This window comes from Nyctereutes procyonoides, unplaced genomic scaffold (assembly GCF_905146905.1).
Source record: "Nyctereutes procyonoides isolate TBG_1078 unplaced genomic scaffold, NYPRO_anot_genome, whole genome shotgun sequence".
Taxonomy (NCBI): domain Eukaryota; kingdom Metazoa; phylum Chordata; class Mammalia; order Carnivora; family Canidae; genus Nyctereutes; species Nyctereutes procyonoides.
This window is the reverse complement of record NW_026575042.1, coordinates 20597412-20620744: the sequence shown is the minus strand read 5'-3', so window position 1 is coordinate 20620744 and position 23333 is coordinate 20597412. Positions and strand designations below refer to the sequence as shown.

Genomic DNA, 23333 nt, shown 5'->3' with positions numbered 1-23333 from the left:
ATGTTTTGGATTTCTTATGTGATTTTTAGAAGAGAAAAACAACCTAATATTTTTATAGAATAATTCTCTGGAAAAGTGGGACTGTCTCCTTGTGTATACTGCAAAAGGAAGTCATGTGACTGAATTCCTTACTGACTGGCCATTATCATATATTGTTACTTTGCAGATGCCAGAAATCCAGAACAGAAGGATACAGAGTGTATGTCATAGCCAGGAGGTACTGTGCTAGGAGATAATCCCAAACTCAGAGATACCCCTCCCTACCAAATCTGAACTCTAGAAATTATGCTAGGGATTCTCATGAATAAATGTTAAGATTAAGGTAGATCTAGGAAATGAAATTAGAATTTTCACTGAACCCTAGTGTTGGCTAGCTGCTCAAAGCCTCTAATGTCCCAGAGATTTTGAGAAGTAATCTCAGGAGATCTGGAATGAATTATATTCACTCTTAAAATGAACATTCTCCATCCTAGCCTCTTAGCAACTGTTTCTACCTCTCTCCTCAAGCAGTTTGGAACCCTCATCATATGATACCACCTTTTATTTTTTTAAGAAAACATTTATTTATTTATTTATTTATTTATTTATTTATTTATTTATTTATTTATTTTAGAGAGAGAGAGAGCACACATGATGGGGAGGGCTAGAGGGAGAGGGAGAGAGAGGATCTTAACCAGACTCCCTGCTGAGTGTGGAGCTTGCTTTCACAACCCTGAGATCATGACCTGAGTTGAAATGGAGAGTTGGACACTTCACCAACTGAGCTGTCCAGGTACCCCAACAGCACCTTTTAAAAATGGAAAGATACATTTTCATTTTAGTGTGTTTTAGTAGAGTAACACTTTAGGCCAAAATACATTGTATTGCACCTTATTCCACAATCCAGATACATAACTCAAGTACTGTAACTCTCTCAGTGATTAGCCCAATTTGTGTTTAACCTGCACAGTCTAAGCTTCCATGGCCTTCAGATCTACCTGAGCTCAACATTTTATCTAAATGAGCCTCCAGTGGAACCAGAAAGGCTGTATTTTTAATACTAGAAATTCTTAGAGTTTTTAAGATAAATATCTGGGGATCCCTGCCTGGGTGGCTCAGCGGTTTAGCGCCTGCCTTTGGCCCAGGGCGCGATCCTGGAGTCCCAAGATTGAGTCCCGCATCAGGCTCCTGGCATGGAGCCTGCTTCTCCCTCTGCCTGTGTCTCTGCCTCTCTCTCTGTCTATCATGAATAAATAAATAAAATAAATATCTAATATATAAAATAATGACCTGCAGTATCTTTATGTTAGCATTTACACCTCAGAGTCTGAACAAACCAAGCATCATGCCTTGTGAACAGAAATATTTTAGAATTGAAAGAGAAAACCAAGGGCACCTAGCTGGCCCAGTCTATAGAGAGCATGGGACTCTTGACCTGGGGGTCATGAGTTCAAGCCCCATTGTGAGGATAAAGTGTACATCATCGTCATCATCAGCATCATCATTTTTTTTTTAAAGGAGGGAACTGTACTTTTTGTTAGAAAGGAAGTGGTTGCAGATCATACCAACCAACCAGTTCTGTCAGAGCCTTGAAATATAGAGCCATTAGGCAAGATACTGAAATAAAGGATAAAATAAAGATCAGTGTAAATGTTTTAGTCTAGTTAAGTTGATTTGTATGCTGCTTATAAATTTCACTCTTAGTAGAATAGTTTCCAGATTTTAAGTAACCATAAAGAGTTGAGTTATTGCTTGACTTAGGTTTTTTAAAAGGGGAAGGCAGTGTTCTGAAGACATTTCCTACCACTTTGTTCCTTTCCTACTCTTCCTAGAATTGGCTCTTGTTTACTCCCAGCAGTATAGCTGCATATTTAGATCCTGAGGGACTTACTTATTGTTAGGCAGTTCAGTAGTCTGCTGAAACAAGCTCAAGAAATTTGAAACACCTAGAGGCTGTTTTTAAAACTCCTTGGTACTGACATTTTGGTTAGAATTCTAAAGAGAGAATGGACTATTTGGATACTGAGCTCTAGTATACAGATGTTGGGGTTTTTAGGCTGACTTTAAAATCTCTGAAGTTATTTGACATGGTATTGTATCAATTGGGTATTCTGAAACATAAATGAAAACTAAATCCACTCTGGTGTTGGCAAGCAGCTCTTGTACCTGTCAATGAATTAGAATTGTTGAAATACCATCCATATACTTGAGCATGAATCAGAGTTTGATGCCACTGTTTCTGAGTAGGGAGACAAATGATTGTGTTACTGCAAAGAAGCAGATCTCATTAGAAAAGCCCACTGGCTTGATTGTAATGCTCATGTGGCCAGAGCAGGTCCCCCAACATTGCCATTAGGTATCATTGATTCTTATTTTGAAGTTATAATGTATTCAGTGTAGCTTTATGCTATTAATTTTGAAAGACAGTTGTTAACTGTACCATGCTTGAGGCATTATTATAAGCTAAAGATTTTAAATATGTCATGTTTTTTAGTTACCAAAAGTGGTGACAGAAGATAAAACCCTCCACTTGGGTCCTTTGAAACATTTATTTTTATAATTGCTGTGACATTTATGTACAAGAACATTTCATATTTATTTAAGAACATAAAGAATGTTATTATAAAGTGTTGCTTTGTGATTTAAATTGAAGCTCCCCAGTTTTCATATTGCTGTAAATTTAGATTTTAGTTCCCTGACTTCCATATTGTTAATTATAACTTTAGATTTAAATGTGGCCTATGTAATGCATGTTATGAGAATAAAACCTTTCTGGAAATTGAAAGGACAACATAAACGTGTTTTAATAAAACCTGGAGTATTGTTAGATTCATTAGACCTTAATTTCAGTAAGAGTAGGGATACTGAATGAAACAGACAGAAAATCAGAGTGAAATCAGGTAATGATTCTTTTCTTACACTGAACTTAATAAACTAAAAGAGAAGTTCAGATGAACTAAAGAATATCAAAATATTTTTAAATCTGAAAAAAATTAAATGCTATAACTGATAGATATACACAATTAGTTTTTAAAAAGATGTAAGAACTGTGTAGCTTCTTACAACAGACGACATTATTCCATGCCACTTAGCCTTGTGATAAATTCAAACTATTAAGGGAGATTTGTTTTGTGATACTAAGTGTTCATAATGATATATAAAGCATTTTTATGAACTATTATGGCCTCCTGAATGTAAGGAAGAAAAACTTGATGTGAAATATAGTTGTAAGTATACTAAACTGAAGTGCCTTACTTAGGGTGCTGAGCTTTCTGTGTTTTTTTTACTAGATCTCCTTACAAAAGCATGTTTTATGAGCTTTTTTTTCTTTTAGTTTTTGTATCTGAGCTTTTTTTAATCCAAAGAAATGTTTGAAAGATAAAATTGTATGAATTAATAGCTTAGCCGCCAGATCATCCTTCATCTGCAGCTAGTCTACCAGTTTGCCTCCAGGGAGACACAAAGGTGGAGGCTCCCCTCAGAAGAATGTGGTTTGTGGTTTGAAAAAACTTCCTCCACAGTACTTCTATTTGCATATTATTTCATTTTCTTTGATAATGCATCATATCAAGTATCCACAGCAGTCAAGATCTAGCCAAATTTAGTAATAAAAAAGCAAAAACTCCTTAGATGTGTATTATCTGTGTGCCTTGCTAAACTCCCTTGCAAGTACTTTGTTTTCCACCCACCTTTCCCACCAAACTGCAGTCTTCTCTTCTAGCCGTCATCTTCCTCATGGCCATTCCTGGATCAGTTCTTAGGTCCTCTTCTCTCAGTCGTCTCCCTCTCTGAGTGATCTCATCTCTTGCTTGTGGTTTCACTTACCACCTCATTACTAGAGGAACGACCTTCTGGACATCATAAAGACACCACATACTTTGAGGTTTGTCTTAGCTTATCTTCCCCAGAAAGAGGAGTCTGAAGGAGATGTCTATGTGCTCTTACTTTGTTAGGGCTACAGTCCCAAGAAGTAGAGGAACAAGAAGAATGTAGCTTGGTAGGAGGGAGAGCCAGTAATACATGGATAAGCTATTGAGTTGCTTGCCACTACCCAATCCTGTAGGCTTATACCCTGTGGAATTATATAAACTGTGTTTTAAGACTATGCATTGTGGGATCCCTGGGTGGCGCAGTGGTTTAGCGCCTGCCTTTGGCCCAGGGAGCGATCCTGGAGACCCAGGATCGAATCCCACGTCGGGCTCCTGGTGCATTGAGCCTGCTTCTCCCTCTGCCTGTGTCTCTGCCTCTCTCTCTCTCACTGTGTGCCTATCATAAATAAATAAAAATTAAAAAAAAAAAGACTATGCATTGTGATAGGAGAAAGGAGGAAGAATTTTTCCACTAGCTCGTGTTGGTCAAGATTTTTCTTACAATATATTAACTTCCCCCACATCCCCCAGTAATTACTGAGGTGGTGTACAAGTAGGGATCCAAAGTTATTTCAACAGAGATGCCTTTGAGAGGCAAGAGGTGCCCACAAGCATGAGAAAAGGCGTTGTCAGATTATACCTTTATGAGGTTAGTACTGATGAAATAGCTAAAATAAGACAGACACAAATGAGATTTAGAGAATTAAAGTGGTGCAGAAAAGATGTCCATCCAGTATAATATACCCCTTTCACCACTCAGATCACTCATGCCCTATATTGTACTTAGCTTCCATACTACAATATTAGGACTCCCTTCTTCCCTGAGATTGAAGATACAAGTGCAATCAGTAACTGAGTCCCTTCTAAGGTAAAGCTTTGCTTTAATCATATGGCAAAAGACTTCAGGCAAGAGAATTAGAGAAACTAGCTACAGTCCCTACTGCAGCAGCTGCCCCCATCTCATCATCTCCTTCTATTACCCAGTCTGTATTTTCTTCATCATTGCCATTTTTTTTTCTTCCTGATTTGAGTTTGCTTACCTGCTGAGGTAAGATCTTCACTTAAATGTCTGAGCCCTTAGTTGCCTTGTTCTTGTTGAGTCATGCTGGAATTCCCATTTACTGTTACCATTAGCCATGGAAGCAGCAAGAGATACTCAGATGAAATCCCCCAATTTCTGAGCATATGTTTCCCTCCCTCACCTTGTAGCCATAGTCTTTGCTTCTCAGGATAATCAGTATTGAATATTCCCAACAGTAAGCTGATTTCCTTTTTGTTACTGGTGTACAGATAGGAGAAGACCACAGTGACCAGGGGGTAGTGAGAGCTTTGTATTAAATTAGCTTTTATGTGTCCCCTGGATGAAACAATCACCTCCCCAAAGCTGTCTGGGAATCAGGACTTCTAACTTAGCAAATACTGAAATTGCATGGGTGGAAACACACATTCTGCAAGTGGCTCACTGGGAATGATGACAGAAGTTAATCCTACTTTCATCCTTTGATTCTCAGATCTAAGTATTCTAACTATTGGTAACAGACATACATTGAAAGCATTGCTTCAGTGCATATACCACATTCTGGAGTTGGAAGTTATCTTTAAGATATCTCTTTAGCTGATTTTTTTACTTATTTTTTTAAGATTTTATTTATTCATTCATTAGAGAGAGAGAGGGAGAAGTAGGCTCCCTGTGGGGAGCCCAATGTGGGACTTGATCCCAGGACCCCAGGATCACGACCGGAGCCAGAGGCAAATGCTCAACCACTGAGCCACCCAGGCACCCCTGGCTGATTTTTTTTAACAGGCTACTCTACCTGCCTGTGGGGCCTGCTGTTTCTTTATGGATGGAATCATGGTTAGACCAGTGGATTCTAAGGTTATGTACCCTTTGTCACATTTCTTTATTATAAAATGGGTCCTTGGCCTAAAGCAGTGTTTTTGTGGGATATCCTATTGATCAGTTATTTTATAAACCTTTGTATAGTGGTAGTAGCAAAAGTTTCAGGAGCTAGAAACAAAACTCATATCCAGAATAGGTATTAATTTTGGTTAAAAAAAAAAACAAAGCAAAAAAAAGGACTTTAATACCGTGAGCAGAGGTAACTACTGGACAAGGAGAAGGGACTATCAGTGTACTCAAAGAGCAGTTATAAACTGGATAGCATCTTGGGCTCCTTCTTTCAGACATGGGAAAGTCTTTTTCTCAGTTGCCTTTGCATTCAAATAAAGAAGATGCTTATGATGGAGTCACATCAACTGAAAGTATGAGGAATGGACTGGTTAATAATGAAGTCCATAATGAAGATGGGAGAGGTGGAGATGTCTCTCAGTTTCCGTATGTGGAATTTATAGGAAGAGATAGTGTCACTTGCCCCACTTGTCTAGGAACGGGAAGAATTCCTAGAGGGCAAGAAAACCAGCTGGTGGCATTGATTCCATATAGTGATCAGAGATTAAGGCCAAGAAGGACAAAGCTGTATGTGACGGCTTCTGTGTTTGTTTGTCTGCTCCTTTCTGGATTGGCTGTATTTTTCCTTTTCCCTCGCTCTATTGACGTGAAATACATTGGCGTAAAATCAGTATACGTCAGTTATGATGTTCAAAAGCATACAGTATAAAAAAAAGCGTACAGTATATTTAAATATCACGAACACACTAAATATAACAAACAAAAACTACTATTCTGTTGAAGTTGAAAACATCACTGCACAAGTTCAATTTTCAAAAACAGTTATTGGAAAGGCACGCTTAAACAACATAACCAATATTGGCCCACTGGATATAAAACAAATTGATTATACAGTACCTACTATCATAGCAGAGGAAATGAGTTATATGTATGATTTCTGTACACTGATATCCATCAAAGTGCATAACATATACTCATGATGCAAGTTACTGTGACAACAACATACTTCGGACACTCTGAACAGATATCCCAGGAGAGGTACCAGTATGTTGACTGTGGAAGGAACACAACTTATCAGTTGGGGCAATCTGAGTATCTAAATGTACTTCAGCCACAACAGTAAAAACTGAAAGAGATGCCACTGGAGAAGAAATCCCTATTGATATTTTTCTGAACTCAGAAGGATGAGGTACTTACTTCCTGATAGAAGATCTTCAGTTGAACAAACCTAAAGTTTACACTTCCATTTTAGGGGTACAGTTAAAAGTGTGTGGACTTGTACATTATTGCAACACTCTACTCTGTGTTCATATCTGTACCAGGATCTTTTACTTGAATCAAAATTTGCTGATTTTCTTCCCCCTCCTCCCCTAATGGGGACATTGAGACTTCCCAGGTAGGACAACAAATAATTATCTATAATTCACAGCTTCAGTGACTACTGGAAACATAATTTTGATGATGAACATAATTGGAGAAACTTTATTTCTGGATGTTTTTATAGAATATTACTGAGAACCTGTTATTCATGAAAGACTTTTAAAAAATAACTTTTTTTCTGTTTTACAAATTCCCATTGCTACATAGTAGTATTTCAGGATATTTTAGCTTTTAGCTAAACATTTGTAGTTTTTCGTTTGTTGAAAATCTACTCATTTGCACATTTTTGACAGTCTTATTTCAAGCTAGTACTTGCATAACACTAGAAACCAAAATAATCTTTGCAAAGTTCTGTACCTAAAAATTTTTTAAAGCCCCGTTTCACATGTCTTTCCATGTAAGTAAGTTTTGTGAAATTTTTGTGTAGTCTTCAAACATAGTTAATGTACAGTATTGTAAATAAACTTTGCATGGCTTTTATACAGCTTTAATAAGTATCAAATAAAGTACAGTCAACAAAGTAAGTCGCTCATAAAAATAAGCAGGAAAATGAAATTCAGAAACTTACAGAATGTGAATATGGTTCCAATTACATATGGGATCAGGCATAAAATAGTTTTGAAATAAAGTATTTTGATTCTCCACTTTTTTTTTAATATTGCTTTGCATACTAAGAAGTTGTAGAGATACTTTTCACAACTATTAGGTATGTAAGTCACCCATGTCATCCATTTTATACCTGTTTTAAGGAGGAAATTATGTCTTTGGTAGAAATTATCCAAGAAATGTTGTCATTAAGCGATGGTGGCTATATCAAAATTAAGAGCTGTATTATCCTTTTAAAAAAATTAATCACTTGCACTTCACATGGATATCATGCCTCTAGTGGTTACATTTTAAATTTTTCAAATTTTTGTTTGGATTTTATTTAAAATTGTTTTCAAGTATATTACTTTTTCACTTCGTTGTTTTATATCTTCAATACCATTTTCCATTCGGGCTTCTTGCCTTTTCACTTATCAGGTTCTGATTACCTTGTAAACACATACCACTGAGGGTAGGGGCCAACTGTGATACCAAAAAAATAAAATAAAATAAAATAAAATACAAAAAAAAAATCATTGCCCCTTCCCATGTACTTAATCTTATACCAAGTCATTGACTGACTAGTCTTGAGTAATTATGTCATACTGAGAAGATCACATCAGTATCTTTTGCTGGCAGGTTAAAGCATTTAACATTAGTAATGACTATTTTCAGCATTGATAAGCAGAAGAAGCACCTTAGCTACTCCATTCTTGGGCTCATCGTGTCAGCTCTGGTGGCCTAATTGGGAGGCTGGCTGACAGCCATAGAATGATTCATCCTGTCCACCTTTTGTTGACATTTGACAACACACACATAGTGACATTTTGGTGGATGCATCATGGTGGGCATTAATGTCAAATATAAAAATGCACCTGATTTGTGCCCAGTCCATCTTTCCTGGACTTCCTTATATCATATTTCACTGTTGTTTTCTAGGGCTGTGATCAACAGTTAAGCCATTGCTACTGCCCATGAGTGCAGCTGTATCTAGTTCAGGCCATTTCTCCCTCCATTTGAAATGGATGACCAAATGTACTGCTCCAGCTGTTCTCACTGGCCAAACTTCCTTTACTACAGTCCTTTATGTCTCCTCCTGAATAAGACTGCAGTGTAGCAGTAGTCCATTTTTAGCTACTTCTGAATTCCTTTTTTTTCTGTCAATCATGAAAGGACGAGACATTTATCTTATGAGAGTCTGGGTTACTTGTAATATACGTATGCTTTTTGAGTATACTTGGGCCTAATCCCAAATAAGTCATTTCTGTCCTATAGCAGGTTGCTTCTGTGCCAATCTAACTTTGTGTCTCAGTAAGTACTTCCAGTCCCAGGGTCATTTGTTGACCCATAGTCAGACGTGCATATTCTGTTCGGGCCCTATTACATACTATGAACTGTTCTTAATTTCTTATTTTTTAAAATATTTTATTTATTTATTCATAGAGACATAGAGAAAGAGGTAGAGACATAGGCGGAGTGAGAAGCAGGCTTCCTTTAGGGAGCCTGATGCAGGACTTGATCACAGGACTCTGGGAACTCCACCTGAGCTGAAGGCAGTGCTCAGCCACTGAGCCACCCAGGTGGCCCTATGAACTGTTTTTTTTTTTTTTTTTTTTAAGATTTTATTTATTTATTCATGAGAGACACAGAGAGAGAGGCAGGCAGGGGGAGAAGCAGTCTCCATGCAAGGTGCCCGATATGGGACTCGATCCCGGGATTGTAGGATCACGCTCTCAGCCTAAGGCAGATGCTCAACCGCTGAGCCACCCAGGTGTCCCTGAACTGTTTTTTAAACAGAAGGTAGTTGGGGGATCCCTGGGTGGCTCAGCGGTTCGGTGCCTACCTTCAGCCCAGGGCATGATCCTGGAGTCCCGGGATCGAGTCCCATGTCGAGTTCCCGGCATGGAGCCTGCTTCTCCCTCTGCCTGTGTCTCTGCGTGTCTCTCTCTCTCTCTCTCTCTCTCTCTCTCTCATAAATAAATAAATAAATAAATAAATAAATAAATAAATAAATAAAATCTTAAAAAAAAAGATTTAATTAAACAATTAAACAGAAGGTGGTTTTCTGCCACAGAACCCCAGGGTTCTGCATTGTGACTTCTCTTTGGTACTTGCTGGTGACTCCACAGCCTCCCATTAATCAGAGGTAGGTCTTGCACCCTCAGATCCACTGGCACAGATGCATCATAGCCTGGACCTGCTGCAAAAAGTCTTTCCTATAGCTCTGAGTCACTCTTGAAACTAGCATCTACCAAGTCTCTGATAAGTCAAAAACCGTATTATAAAGAATGGAATATGCTGGTTCCAGAATCCAAAGGGGTCTGCCTTTTTCTTAATTAACAGCAGGTGTTGAGAAAAGCAGCATATTATTTACCTTAGAGAAGATGTTTTCACTATTGCCCCAGAGCATTAGACTTCTTAGAAACGTAAGCAATGTGAGGTATCTTTTAATTTTTGTGAGATGTCTGGTGTGTGTGTTTTATTAGATCAACTGGGATTCTTTCCATTTCTTGCTCACCAGATCCAGTTAGTGTGCTGTCATCAATATAAGAGATCAGCTGAGTTACCATTGCCCTGGGACCGGGTAGTATCCTGTCTCTACCAGGAATCTGCTTTTGATCCCTTCCTACTCTTGGGCTCTGAGAAGAAAGCATTTACCACATAAATAGCTGAGTACCAAATGCCAGAAGCTGTATAATATCATATTTATTAACATGACAGCTGTTACTGGGACTTCCACCAGTTTAAGCTTACAATGACCTGTTTTTCTCTGCAGGGTCATTATAAGTATAGAAAGAGGATATGATTAAGAACCACCATTCCTCCATCTTTATGTCTTTGATAGTGATGCTAATCTCTGAAGTTCTTCCCAGTACAAAATATTGCTTTTGATTTACTGTTACAGACTGCAGATAGAGTTGTTGGAGAAAGTTTCAAGGGTTTACTCAGCTCTGTTCTAACCATTATAACCAGAAGAACATAGTATCATTTCAGATGCTTTCTATATTTTTAAATGAATGCTAGGCTGTTCATAAGTTCCTTAAGGGGTAGTCTCATTACCTACTTTGTACACTGCTTATTAGGAGATTAATTACTATTTGAGGAATGAGTTGTTGGATGGATGACAGATGGTAAAAGAGAAGCACTTATCCTGACTTTTTAGAAGCACTACTACTGTAACTCAGCAATTCTAGAAAGCACCCCCCCCCCATCTTTAACACTTCTCATATCAGTTTCTTTTTGCCAGATAGCTGTTGTAAGTTAGTTGTTATTCCCTTTGGGGGTGGGGGGTGGGAAACGCTTAAAAAGAATGTCAGCAGCTTGGAAGAAAATTCCAGAGGCAGAAGTGGAGCAATATTTCAAGATACGCTGCATCAACAATGCTCTTGATGATACACACAGGACTATATTTCGTGGGGAAAAAGTCATCTCTGAGCTGAAAAGTGATGCAGAATACTTGAAATCTGAATGTGAAGAAACTTTAGTAATAATTGTTTTTGCTCACAGTCTTTTTATTTGATATTATCATGTATCACCACTGTACTTATCACAAGAGCTCGTTTGATAAGTATAAAATCATTTTTATGTTTTAAGAAATCACTTATAGTTTAATTTGCAGTTTTTTTCTTAATTGTCCATAAAATGCATCATCATTTTACAGTAAATGAAATAAGGTATTATACAGTTCTTCAGGGCCTCCATGAACGTATATGGCATTTTGTGTGAATTAGAAAGAGGCATTCCAAAACAGCCTTACACTGGATATGAGGTATGGTGAGGAGAACCCCTCTCCACCAGATGCCTTTGGGATATGGGAAACCACCTCCATCATGTGTAGCAAATTCAGCTATCCTTGTAGTAATATGTTTTATAATTTTATCTTAGAATTTGGAACAGAACATTGTATATAGTTTTAGACATTGCTGTTCTGTTCTTGAATCTTATGACTCAAACCAGCTCTTTTTTTTCCCCTAATGGATAAGCCATAGTAAAGTTTTTTAGCTGTGAATATTAAGGTGTTTCTGGATAGACATGAAGTCTAGCCAGATTTAATTTTATTGAGTCTGTCTGAGTCAGTGACTTCATAAATCTTTTCAGAATGAAGCTCTGGTCATGAAGCATTTCAGCCTCCCTCTTTGGAACTTTGGTCAGTTCCTGAAAGGCGTACCTACCTTGGATATTTAATGTGGATCTTATGTCTTTGGCAGTGTTTCTGTTTGACCATATAGTCTGGAACTGCTTTTCACACTAATTGTGTCAAAATTTTAATTTTTACAACCTTTCTTTGTCCCACAGCAGCTAAACCTAATTTATCCACTATAATTAAGATTTTGAATGCAATTAGGAGTAGTTTACTAAATTAATATTTTTTTGTGCTTGGCCTCCCATATGGATTCTGATAGAAAACTAATCAAGGACAGTATTCGTTTTCTTGTGGAAAATATTCAGACTTACAGGTAACATTAAGTAATTGGATTCTAGGTATCTGCTAAATTATCTGGAATGCATTTCTGTTAATGAACTTTAAGGTTTATAATTTATATTCAAATTTATCATCTAATTTTGTTTAAAACAGTTTTTCCTGATACTGCTTGCTTTCTCCATCCCCCATCCCCTGTGTAGTATAGACAGGACATGTGGTTTATAATAATCTGACCTCTAAATTGTTGTCTTGGAGCACAGGTAATTATGAGGGATTAGAAGAGAAAACTGCAACTCAAGAGGTTAGGAAAGTAAGTCCGGCAGATCCAGGATCTTGGTATCTGGTGAGAAAATAGTGTCTTTCAGTGCACAATCCCGTGGGTTCATTTTCTCCTGCATCTTCTCAGAATTCACCACAAACTTGCATTTTCCAGTCTTTTCAGTGCTTTTCAGAAGTGTGATGTTACCCATCTACCAGGAGAACCTATAGTGTTCTGTTGAATTGGGCCCCTCACCTTACTGCCCAAAGGTATGCCATTGTAAAATATGCTGGCAAGAAGAGTTTAAACTGGAGGAATTTAGAGTAAGGATTACAGAGTTCGAAATGTCACCAAAAATATTTTGTTGCATTTGTGTATGTTATCACTAAAACAATAAGAGTGTTCATCTTGAACAAGTAGAAAACATTTGTGAATGAAAGGGTTCATGGGGGATTTTTATTGTTAGCCACATTTTTAGATCTCCACAAACTGCTTACATGGATTTCTTAAAATTTGAGGAAAAAAAAAAAACAGATCGCTGTTTCTTATAACCATTTCAAAGATCATTAATCACTGTTGACCATTTATCACCATTAAATAATCCCAAATCACAGAATGGTCAGGAGAAATAAGTAGATGGTATTCAAACATTTGCTTCCCGTTTTCGACTCTAATTTTAAAAGTTTGGAGGAGATGAAAATGAGGAGCTGTGGCACTTTGTAAGGTTTTTGTTACATCTGATTATATTTACTCTTTTCACCACTGCCCATTACTGATACTTAAAAGGCCATTTTTTAACCTTGATTGGGAAAACCATTACCTACCTGGTTCAATCTAATCTTCTCAATATATGACTAGGTCTAAGATTCTAGTAGTTCCAATAATGCTGCAGGTTGTGTTTCCTGGGAGACTGAGGGGCAGGAGGATCAGTCACTTATGGTTAATCAGTTTTGAGTTTATCTCATATAACCCTGTTTTGAATTAACTAAATAATCCAGTAAGCAGTGTTTTTACTATCTCAAAAAGGGAAAGATTCAAAGTTGGCTAACAATGAAATTTCCCATTTTTCACTGGCAGGAACCCCAGCCCCATAATGGGGAAGGTCCCACCAGTGCGAAGGCCCCACATGGGGACCCCTCCCCTAGTGAGGAAATACCCCTGAAGAGGAGTCCTCCTGGCCACTGGGCCCACTGCTACCCTGCCACGTGAGTACAGCAATGGCTTTGAGGACCTCAGCAATTTTTCCATTTCTTGGTGGCCATTTGTCTGTGAGAATTGGCCAGAACCTCTTCCTGTTTCACTTAAACATTCAGAAAAATAAATAACAAGCCTCTTTTTCCTTTTTTGTTTCATTTTTGCAAGTTTAATGAAAAGAACTTGTTTGGGTAAGAGAATAAGGCTATTGGTTAGGACTCAGATGTGATTAGTGAAACAGTTTATTCCTTGTATAGAGCAGGCGTATTCTTCAACAACTTTCTGCAATGGTGGAAATATTCTATATACGCACTTTCAGTACAATAACCGCTAGCTACATGTTCGTACTATTTGAAAAATAGTGCAACTGAACAATATAATTTTTAATTTTATTTAATTTTAATTAATTTTAATTTAAATGTCCATATATGACTAGTGGCTGGCTACTAAAGTGGCAGTGAATGCCTACATTTAATGCTCCCTGCCTCAGATGTCTAGCCTCTTGAACATTTCTACAGATGTACCTCTTTACCTCTATTTCCTTAATAATCTAGAAAAATTTTCCTTGCATTATACTGATCATTGTAAATATTCTCTAATAGCAAGAAAATACTTCAATTAAAAATTCTCACTTCAAAATTTATTCACCCATATTGCCCTTCAATAATTTTACTTCATGATATTAAGAAAATTTACTCAATCTTAAAATTATGTAGTAACATCAATTTAAATATCCTAGCTTTATTTTCTTCTTTGCATGTTTTAATTTGTAACTTCACTTCTATATGTAGAAGTAATTACACACATTAAAATAACTTTTCCATTTTATTATTCCTTTTTAATGAGACTATAAAATATCCTACATCAGTATAGTACTTGCAGCTCTATTACCAAAACATTAAACTTAGCATTTACTCATTATAATGCAATACTTATAAATTTCAAAGTTTGGTTCTGGTAGGTAGGTTATTAAAATTACAGATCAACTGTAATATATAGGAGTAGATGTCCTTCCACTATACAGTTATCCTTTAAAATTGTCTACATCATGAGATGTTAAGAGAAATTGTTGGAGGAGATGGTATAATGGAACTCTGTAGTGTCTTTGCAATTTTTCTGTAAATCTTAAATGATTCTAAAATTTTTGAAGTATGTTTTTAAAAATTGTTTCCATCAAATTTAGTCATAGTATCCATTTATACTCACTACTTAGCTGTATATGCATGCACAATAAGAATTACCAGATCAGGGATGCCTGAGTGGCTCAGCGGTTAAGCGCCTGCCTTTGGCTCAGGGTGTGATCCTGGAGTCCCAGGATCAAGTCCCACATCGGGCTCTGTGTGTGAAGCCTGCTTCTCCTTCTGCCTGTGTCTCTGCCTCTCTCTCTGTATGTCTCTCTCATGAACAAATAAATAAAATCTTAAAAAAAAAAAGAATTATTGGATCAGTAATGGGTAGTACTTACCTAAGTATCACTGTATGTCGTCTTCAAAAAAATCACTTAGAGGTACTGTTATAATTTTACAGATAAGAAAGCTTGGGCATGGAATTAAGAATAATTCAGCCAGGGTTGCTTAGCAGGTTAGCGGCAGAACCAGGATCTGAAACAGCAAGTCAGTACTTTTAATGACTACACTACATTACCTTTTAAGGATACCATGGAAGATTTAGTCTTTCTGCTATCACTGTAGCAGTAAAACTTTCCACTATAAGAAATCCAAAATAAAGCAATACCCTGGTGATAAATTACTTTTACAACTTGAAAAATATGCAAGTGTGCTTCATTCTGTTACAGTGATTCAAACCTTATTTCATACAGTAGTTAATTATTTTGATAAGTGAGGAATATGTTCATATTCTCTTGACAAGAAATATCTATGTTAGTGGGGTTTTAAAAAATTTATTTCTACTTTGTTAAGATAGTGACTAAGAGTGAAAAAAAGCAATGCATAAAAGATAGGGGAGATGGATGTGGATGGTTATGTCATAAAGGCAAAGTTTTAATGAGAATTAAAAATTACGGTGCTCTGTTTTACCATATGCCTGTTAATCTTATTCTTCCTGGATACTAAATTATGGATAAATGATTGTTGAAATTGAGATATAGGAAAGGTTGACGGTGAATTTTCAACATTTCTTTGTTTTTGTGGAGTTTGAAAACTATTTTTTTGGCTAAAATCAGGGAAGAAAAAAGATGGAGTTTGTTGCATGGTTCAGAAATTGTTGCAAATGGAATATAGCAGTTTGTATAGTCACTTTTTAATAATCTATACCCATTGGTGGATTAATACGTTCAACAACATGATATATCTGTCTGCTGCATGTATTTAAGGTCATGCATTTACTTGTCAGCAAGAGGCGTAATTGAAACACTTTAAGGGAATTTGAAGCATAAACAGGTGTAATTTATACAGAAACATTTTTTTTTTCTGTGAATATGTACTCTTGTGAACCAATTGGCAATCCTCTGTTGACTCTTGCAAATTATTTGGATTTGGGGGATAGTGCTTTCTTGCCAAGAATGTATATTTTTAAATCACTATGAAGAATTTTGTGAAACTGTAGAAATTTCAGGGCAAAGGTCATGTTTACCAAACAAGGGAATTTTACATTTTAGCACACATTGACCAGTTAAAATTTAGACTTAGATTATTGGTTTAGAATGACACCCTAACGTGAACTAGTTATAATCTTTATTAGGCTAGGCAATTCATGTTACCTAAAGTGGTTGAATTACTACTGTATAATTCTGTGTTGGGCAAATGAGAACTGAGGTTTTATCTCTGTGAAAATGACATTATTGCTGTCATTTTTTATAAAGGGCAGTGTGGCTAGAGATCTGGTAGGGGCAATAAGGAGGAAAAAAACTTTTAGAGGACCATAAATTATTCCAAAATGCCTGTAATCCAACAAATAGCCTTAAATCTTCCTTTCTGTAACTGGTAAGTGCTGCCTTAAGTAGAGTATCCTGCTTTATCTTGTACATTTTAAATGTGTCAGTTAAATCAACCTGGTTGTGGTATTTTCAACATGTTATTAAAAATAATGAATTTTTTGTTAAAATGAACAGACTTTTTAATTCATCCATTTCTGTTGGAAGCAGTATATTCTCAAGCTCTCAGTTTGTTTCTGCTTTCCATGGTGAATAAAAAGCAAAAATGCTCTATATTGTTAGTCTGTTTTTAAGAAGAGAGTTGATATGAATATGATTTAAAGGATTAAACAGAACAAATATTCAAAGCATTAACAAAAGAAAAACCAAGACTAAAGTTTTAGCACTTTCTTTTTCTATATATTCACTCCTCATGTAAAAATGGTACAAATTTTAGAAGACTGAGGTACACAGAACTATATAGTTTGAGGATTTTTAAAAATCTCTTTATGTGCATTTCTGAGTTTAAAGAGGGAGTCACTGAATATCACAATAAAGTATAAAGTTACTGCATATTTTAAAAGTATTGTAAAGCAAACAATAAATAAAATTTTCATTATAGATTTTCTCAATCCTCTGCAACCAACTCTCTTCTAGGGCAAAATGTTACAGCATTATTTTTAGGGTGTATTTATACATCGGCCCAGGAAGTATCCCCTAAGTGTTAAGATGTTAGTATCTTGAAGAGGGAGGAACCCCTTCCTGAGCTTATTAGAGTTGCTGGCTGCTTTTTAAGTAAGATAAACACCTGAGAATAAATAGCTGTGATGACTGCTATATAATAACCTGAAAGTGCAGTTTTCTGTACTCTTAGTTTCATAGTTGGTTAGACAGAAATTCTGAGAGAGTTGCAAATTGTGTAAAATTAATAGTGCTCAGTTCAAGTTCCTGTTAGAATCATAGGCTACTAAAACTTAAAGAATAAAAGAAAGACATGTTTTACTTTTCTCAATTTAGTTCTCTTTGGATATTTTATAAGAAATGAATTTTTTAGGTAGTCATTAGCTGTTCTTTGATTGCTTTTAATACTTTGTAACTGATTTTTTTTTATTTTACAGCCCTTAATAGTAACTTCCTTCTCTCATACCTTATGTTTTTTAGTTATTAATTCACAACAATATCTCTATTAGGAAGAGCTTATTATTTTAGGAGGACAAAAAGCTTTGAAAAAGAATGGTTTATTTTAAGTGGTACTACTTGTGAAGGGAGTCCTTATTTTAAAAGCTGAGAGGTCCAACTGGGTTGGACCTTTACAGGAATTTCAGGTCTGATTGCTTTCTATCTGCCCTCTGAAATCTGATTTAAGTATTATGTTCTACCTTGTGTCTTCCTTAGTCTCATAAAAAACTTCAAGACAGAAATTATCAAATAAATTAGGAACACCTAAAACAACCGAGTTGTAGGCTAGAGGAAATTAGCAAGAAGATGTAATGGAATAAGCATTCGCAGTACTTCCTTTACAGGACAAAGACTGTCAGCTCATAAACCAGAAAGCATAGCCTGCTAATAGGATAATATAACAGCTCCCTTTCTATGTACAGGCGGTGGGTATATGTAAAATAATGCTGTGCAGATACACCTAGAATCACAAGTCTTGTTAAGCTGTGTTTGAACTATGTGCATGTCTTAAGTTGCCAGACTTTTAAAACTGCATACAAATGCAGGCACTAAAATAAAATATTACCTCCTTTTAAGTTGCTATACAGTGTACTTACTAATTTAGCTGCAGCTGAACTCAGATTCTGAACATTGTGTGGAATATGTTAGATGTTTTTTGTCTGCTTAACATTTTTCATTGTGCTCTGCTCCTTTATGGGTGTGTCAGAGATTCTCAGAAGTTCCTGAGGCCAACTGTGGGGACTTGATTCCAAAGAAGTCAAAAGAACTCACTAGCATTATCCTATCTTTTTATCATACTAAGGCCTGTGCCTGCCTAGAACTGCTTAATTCGGGTTTTGCTGTCTCCTCTTTCTGGGAGAAGACCTGAAAGTTAGGTTTACAGAGGCTTCTCAGCATACAAAGTAGATGGAACAGAGCTATTAACAGAGACATAATTAAGCAAGTTGACTGTCGAACCTAACCGTCAATACCTAACTTAACTTCCGATAGGAAGTGCACTTGGTGTCTTCCAAACAAGTAAATATCAGTAAATCAAGAAGTAAGAGAATCATTGACTATATTTTATTTTCATTCTGATTTGTTAATTAAGATTCCGTCTGTTTTTACAAATGTAGTTTGAACTAGATCTTCCTTTGGATTCAATTTTCAGCCTTAATTATGGGGCCACACACATTTAAACTAAACACAGATGCCCCTTGTGACATTACCCTTGACCTCCAGCTGATCAAGTATGGCAAATGAGTCCTGGACCCTCTCTAGAGTTTGCCTCCCCCAACCCCCTCCCCATCAATAAAACTGTTTACTACCACCTGCAAATAATAATAAGTAAACTAAACACAGATCTTTTGTGCTCAGAAATTATTGACCTCTGTTTTGTTTTCAAAGCCTGACAATTTTTTTTTCTTAAATATGTAAATCTACCTATGGGAAATTCCAGAAGGGCTATCCTTCACTCCTAAGAGTATTGTTTTTGAAATTTATTTTTCATTGTTCAGTTATTTTGTAACTAGTAGAATAAAATGAATTTTTTTGTAATTCATAAACATTCTGCTGGTTGACAAGGCAGATTTGGCTAAGAAAGATGAGATATACTAAGAGCAAAACTTACAATGGATACACATAGTTGAATTACACCCCAAATTAGTTGAATAATCATTAAAGCCTGCTTAATTAGTAACTTGAGGTTGTTCTCCAGCTTCTACTCATGAGAAGGTGAGAACCATAAATTTTTACAAATGCAAACACGTTATTGAAATAACAATATTTGGTTATTGAAATAACCAAAATATGAGGGAAAAAAGTAAATACTGCTTTATAATAGGGAAACTATATAAACACCCCCCCAGGACCTCTGCAATAACCTTTCAATTGCTCTGAGGTCTGCCACACAAATTCATCATGTGAGCAAATTATTTAGGCCTTGGGCCATTTTAAGTTGTGAGGGAAGTTTCTGGAGAAGTTCCACCAGTTGTTGTAGAGAGAGCTATTTTGCCTATTCTAATTTCATATTCCTTAAAATTTTTGTGATCTGTAAAAACCACAGACCAAAATGAAACCCATTTTCTCAGTATACTACTATCTATATAATAAATTCAAATATTTGTGTTAGTTTTATTTATTTTTATTTTTTATTATTTTTTAAAGTTTTTATTTATTTATTCATGAGAGACACACAGAGGAGAGAGAGGCAGAGACACAGGCAGAGGGAGAAGCAGGCTCCATGCAGGGAGCCCGATGTGGGACTCAGTCCCGGGTCTCCAGGATCACACCCTGGGCTGCAGGCGGCGCTAAACCGCTGAGCCACACAAAGTAAATTTTATGTTTTCCTTTTTAATGTTTAAAACTAGGGCAGCTCGGGTGGCTCAGCAGTTTAGAGCCGCCTGCAGCCCAGGGTGTGATCCTGGAGACCCGGGACTGAGTCCCACATCGGGCTCCCTGCATGGAGCCTGCTTCTCCCTCTGCCTGTGTCTCTGCCTCTCTCTCCTCTGTGTGTCTCTCATGAATAAATAAATAAAATGTTTTAAAAAAAATTTACTTTGTGCCGGACACTTTTATTCTGAATAACTAAAAGGGTTTTCCCCCTTAATTTCAAATCCTGCAAGTTTTGGTAGTAGTCAAGTTCTTATCTTTGTTTTCCAGATGAAGAATCCCTGGTACAGAAGTTCAATGACTGAGCTAGCTGTCTCAAAACATGATATTGCTAGGCAGCCCCAACTCATTGGGTGACACTTCTAGGGTTATTTTTATGATTTGGACTGTATGTGACTAGTTGGCACTTTGAGTCATTGAACGGACTCTTAGAAGTCCATAGGCACACAGTTGGAGTTAGTGGGAAAGACAGATATACAATGTAAAACACTAAAATTGAATTCAGAAGACCTGGGTTCAAGTCTCTGCTTAATAATTAAGTACCTCACTGGCCTTATGGAAATCATGCCTTTTTGGCCCGCCATACAGAATACCTATTGCAGAGGTGATTTAGTTTAGCACTCAGGCTCAAATCCCGGCTCTACCCACCCCTATTTTCTTTTTCTCACCTTTATATATATAAGTTGATAATGGTACCTGCCACATAGGCTATATTTAAGGCCCTCAAAAATCTATGATTCTTGGTGTATAATAAACCGTCTATAGCTCAGTGTAGCAGCAGCAGTTAATGTTACTGCTGCTTGTTGTTACTATTATTACTGCTGTTATTAGGATTAATGAAATGTGTTTTATAGCATAGTATAAACTGTATGTTGGTGTATAATCAAAGGAGATAAAATACGTACATAAATACCTATAATATAAGGTGGATGAAGAGAAGCTAAACTGCTTTGGTAATTACAGAAAGGTTAGATTATTTCCATTTGGATTGTCATGGGAATGTTCTTAGAAGATGTAGTTTTGGAGCTTGGTCTTAAAGGATAGTAAAGATTTGGAAATGCCAAGATAGGAGGAATTGAAAGTGGTCAGTGACATCCAAGAAGCCAAAGCATGAATAAAATTAAGTACTTATTACTAAATTACTATATTGATTTCAAGGAATCATTACATTTCATTCATCTTTCAGCCATGTATCTATGTCTATATGAACATAGCCTACTGTTTTAAACACTAGAAATTCTTTTATTTTGTTGTATTTATTTTTTTTTTAAGTAATCTCGACACCCAACGTGATGCTTGAACTCACGTTGTATGTTCTACTGACTAAGCCAGCTAGATGCCCTGATACTGGAAGTTCTTATTAAATTATTTTGTAATTCACAGAATACTCTTAATTTTCACAGAAAACCATTAAAATCTGTTTTTTTTTATTTCCATTTTATAGAAATGGAAATGATTTTCACAGCGGGAATTGGTTAAATAGGAGAACCATTGTACAAGCATGAAGTTTTATGTATTTCTACAGCAGTAGGCTACCTCTATTAGTCTAAGTAGAGACATTCTCAAAGCTATCAACCATATGGTTGGCCCAAGGTTGCTTTCTTAAAATGTGTGCCATATTCAGATGGACTAGAAAAACAGTTTAGATGTTCCCATGTAAGTCCAGCACCACTACTGTAACTTCAAACCCACAGGTTGCTATCACAGTACCTAGAAAGAAGCCAAAAAACAACTGTAAATAACACTATGTGTGATCTTTGCTCCATTTTGCCACAGTTAGCTTAAGTTTGTTAGGTAGCTTTGTGGGTTTTTTTGTTTTTCTTTTTTAAAAGATTTTTATTTATTCATGAGAGAGAGAGAGAAGCAGAGACACACAGGCAGAGGGAGAAGCAGGCTCCACACAAGGAGCCCAATGCGGGACTCGATTCCAGGACTCCAGGATCATGCCCTGGGCTGAAGGCAGGCGCTAGACTGCTGAGCCACCCAGGGATTCCATATTTGGTAGCTTTGATTCAAGTATTGTTGTCTTTAGTTTATTAAATTGAAACTGACAAATAAATGAATATCAGGTTTTAAAGCTGTGCTGAAATATGATAGAAGAATCCTGTCTTGATTCTTGATTCAAACATATTTGGAAAATAGTAAATAAGAGTTTTTATACATTGATACCCAGAAATTAGAAATTCATAATAGTCAAATCGTTGCCTATTCATAGATCATAGTACTCTGAATGATTCTCTAGTTACCATTAGTATGATTTCCTTTTTAAAGTATTTTTAGGGGTGCCTGGGTGGCTCAGTTGGTTAAGTGTCTGCCTTCAGCTGAGGTCCTGATCTCAGTTTCCTGGGATGGAGCCCCACATCAGGCTCTCTGCTCAGCGGGGAGTCTGCTTCTCCCTCTCCTGCTGCCTCTGCTCTCTCTCTCTCACTCATGCACTCTCTCTCTCTCTCTCTCTCAAATAAATAAAATCTTTTTAAAAATAAAAGATTTTTAATATAAATAAAATGTTACAACTTGCATTCATTTATTTTTGCTGATAAGCCACAAAAACTTGTGTGTGTGCATGTGTGTGTGATTATCAAATCTCCAAAATAAATATTCCTGGTATTAGAATACTGTCTACTTCCCATGATTATGCTATTGCACATTTGTTAAACATTTTAAATATGAATTTAATATATTTCTACTTGAAATGTCTTGATTACATTGCATATTCTGAAAACTCACACTACAATAAAACTGTTACTTCAGGAGTAATATGACTATGTGATGTGACATTTATATTAAAAGTGATTTTCATCTACTGTATAGGGTTTTCTAAAATTATAACAAACTGTAATTCCATCCAGTTGAGGTTCTGTTGTAAACTTGGGAGTAAACTGAAGTGATTTGCCATAAATATCCCACTAAGGGATATATTTGGAATCCATTGTAACATGTTTTTCATTTTTAATAATACAAGATTAGCATCATTCAGTATGAAATATTATAGTTAGATGGCATAATTCAAAAAAGTCTCCCTGATGCTGTCACTGTATTGTATTGAATCTAACTTGAGGTCTTCATTGTCTAACACTTTCTCTATATGCTGCCTATTCTTACTATTGCTAAAACTTGTGTGTGAATATATGCCTTTGTTACCAATGCGTAACTAGTATGAAGAACATATGTTACCAAGTAGTACTTTCAAGCTGCCAGTCTTAAGCAGGGCATGATATTAAAATGCTAATTCTCAAAAAAATAAAATAAAATAAAATGCTAATTCTCATCAGGCGGTAACAACTTCTGGAAACTATTAATTTTACTTTAAAAGA

At 36.3% G+C, this 23333-nt stretch overlaps 1 protein-coding gene and 1 pseudogene across 2 annotated transcripts in view; both read left to right on the top strand.

The window, feature by feature from the left end:
* UBE2E2 (ubiquitin conjugating enzyme E2 E2) overlaps positions 1–23333 on the top strand; it is a 372516-nt gene that overhangs the window by 219567 nt on the left and 129616 nt on the right. The gene's annotated exons all lie outside the window — the stretch shown is intronic.
* Positions 6035–7025, top strand: LOC129507020 (transmembrane protein 106B-like; annotated as a pseudogene).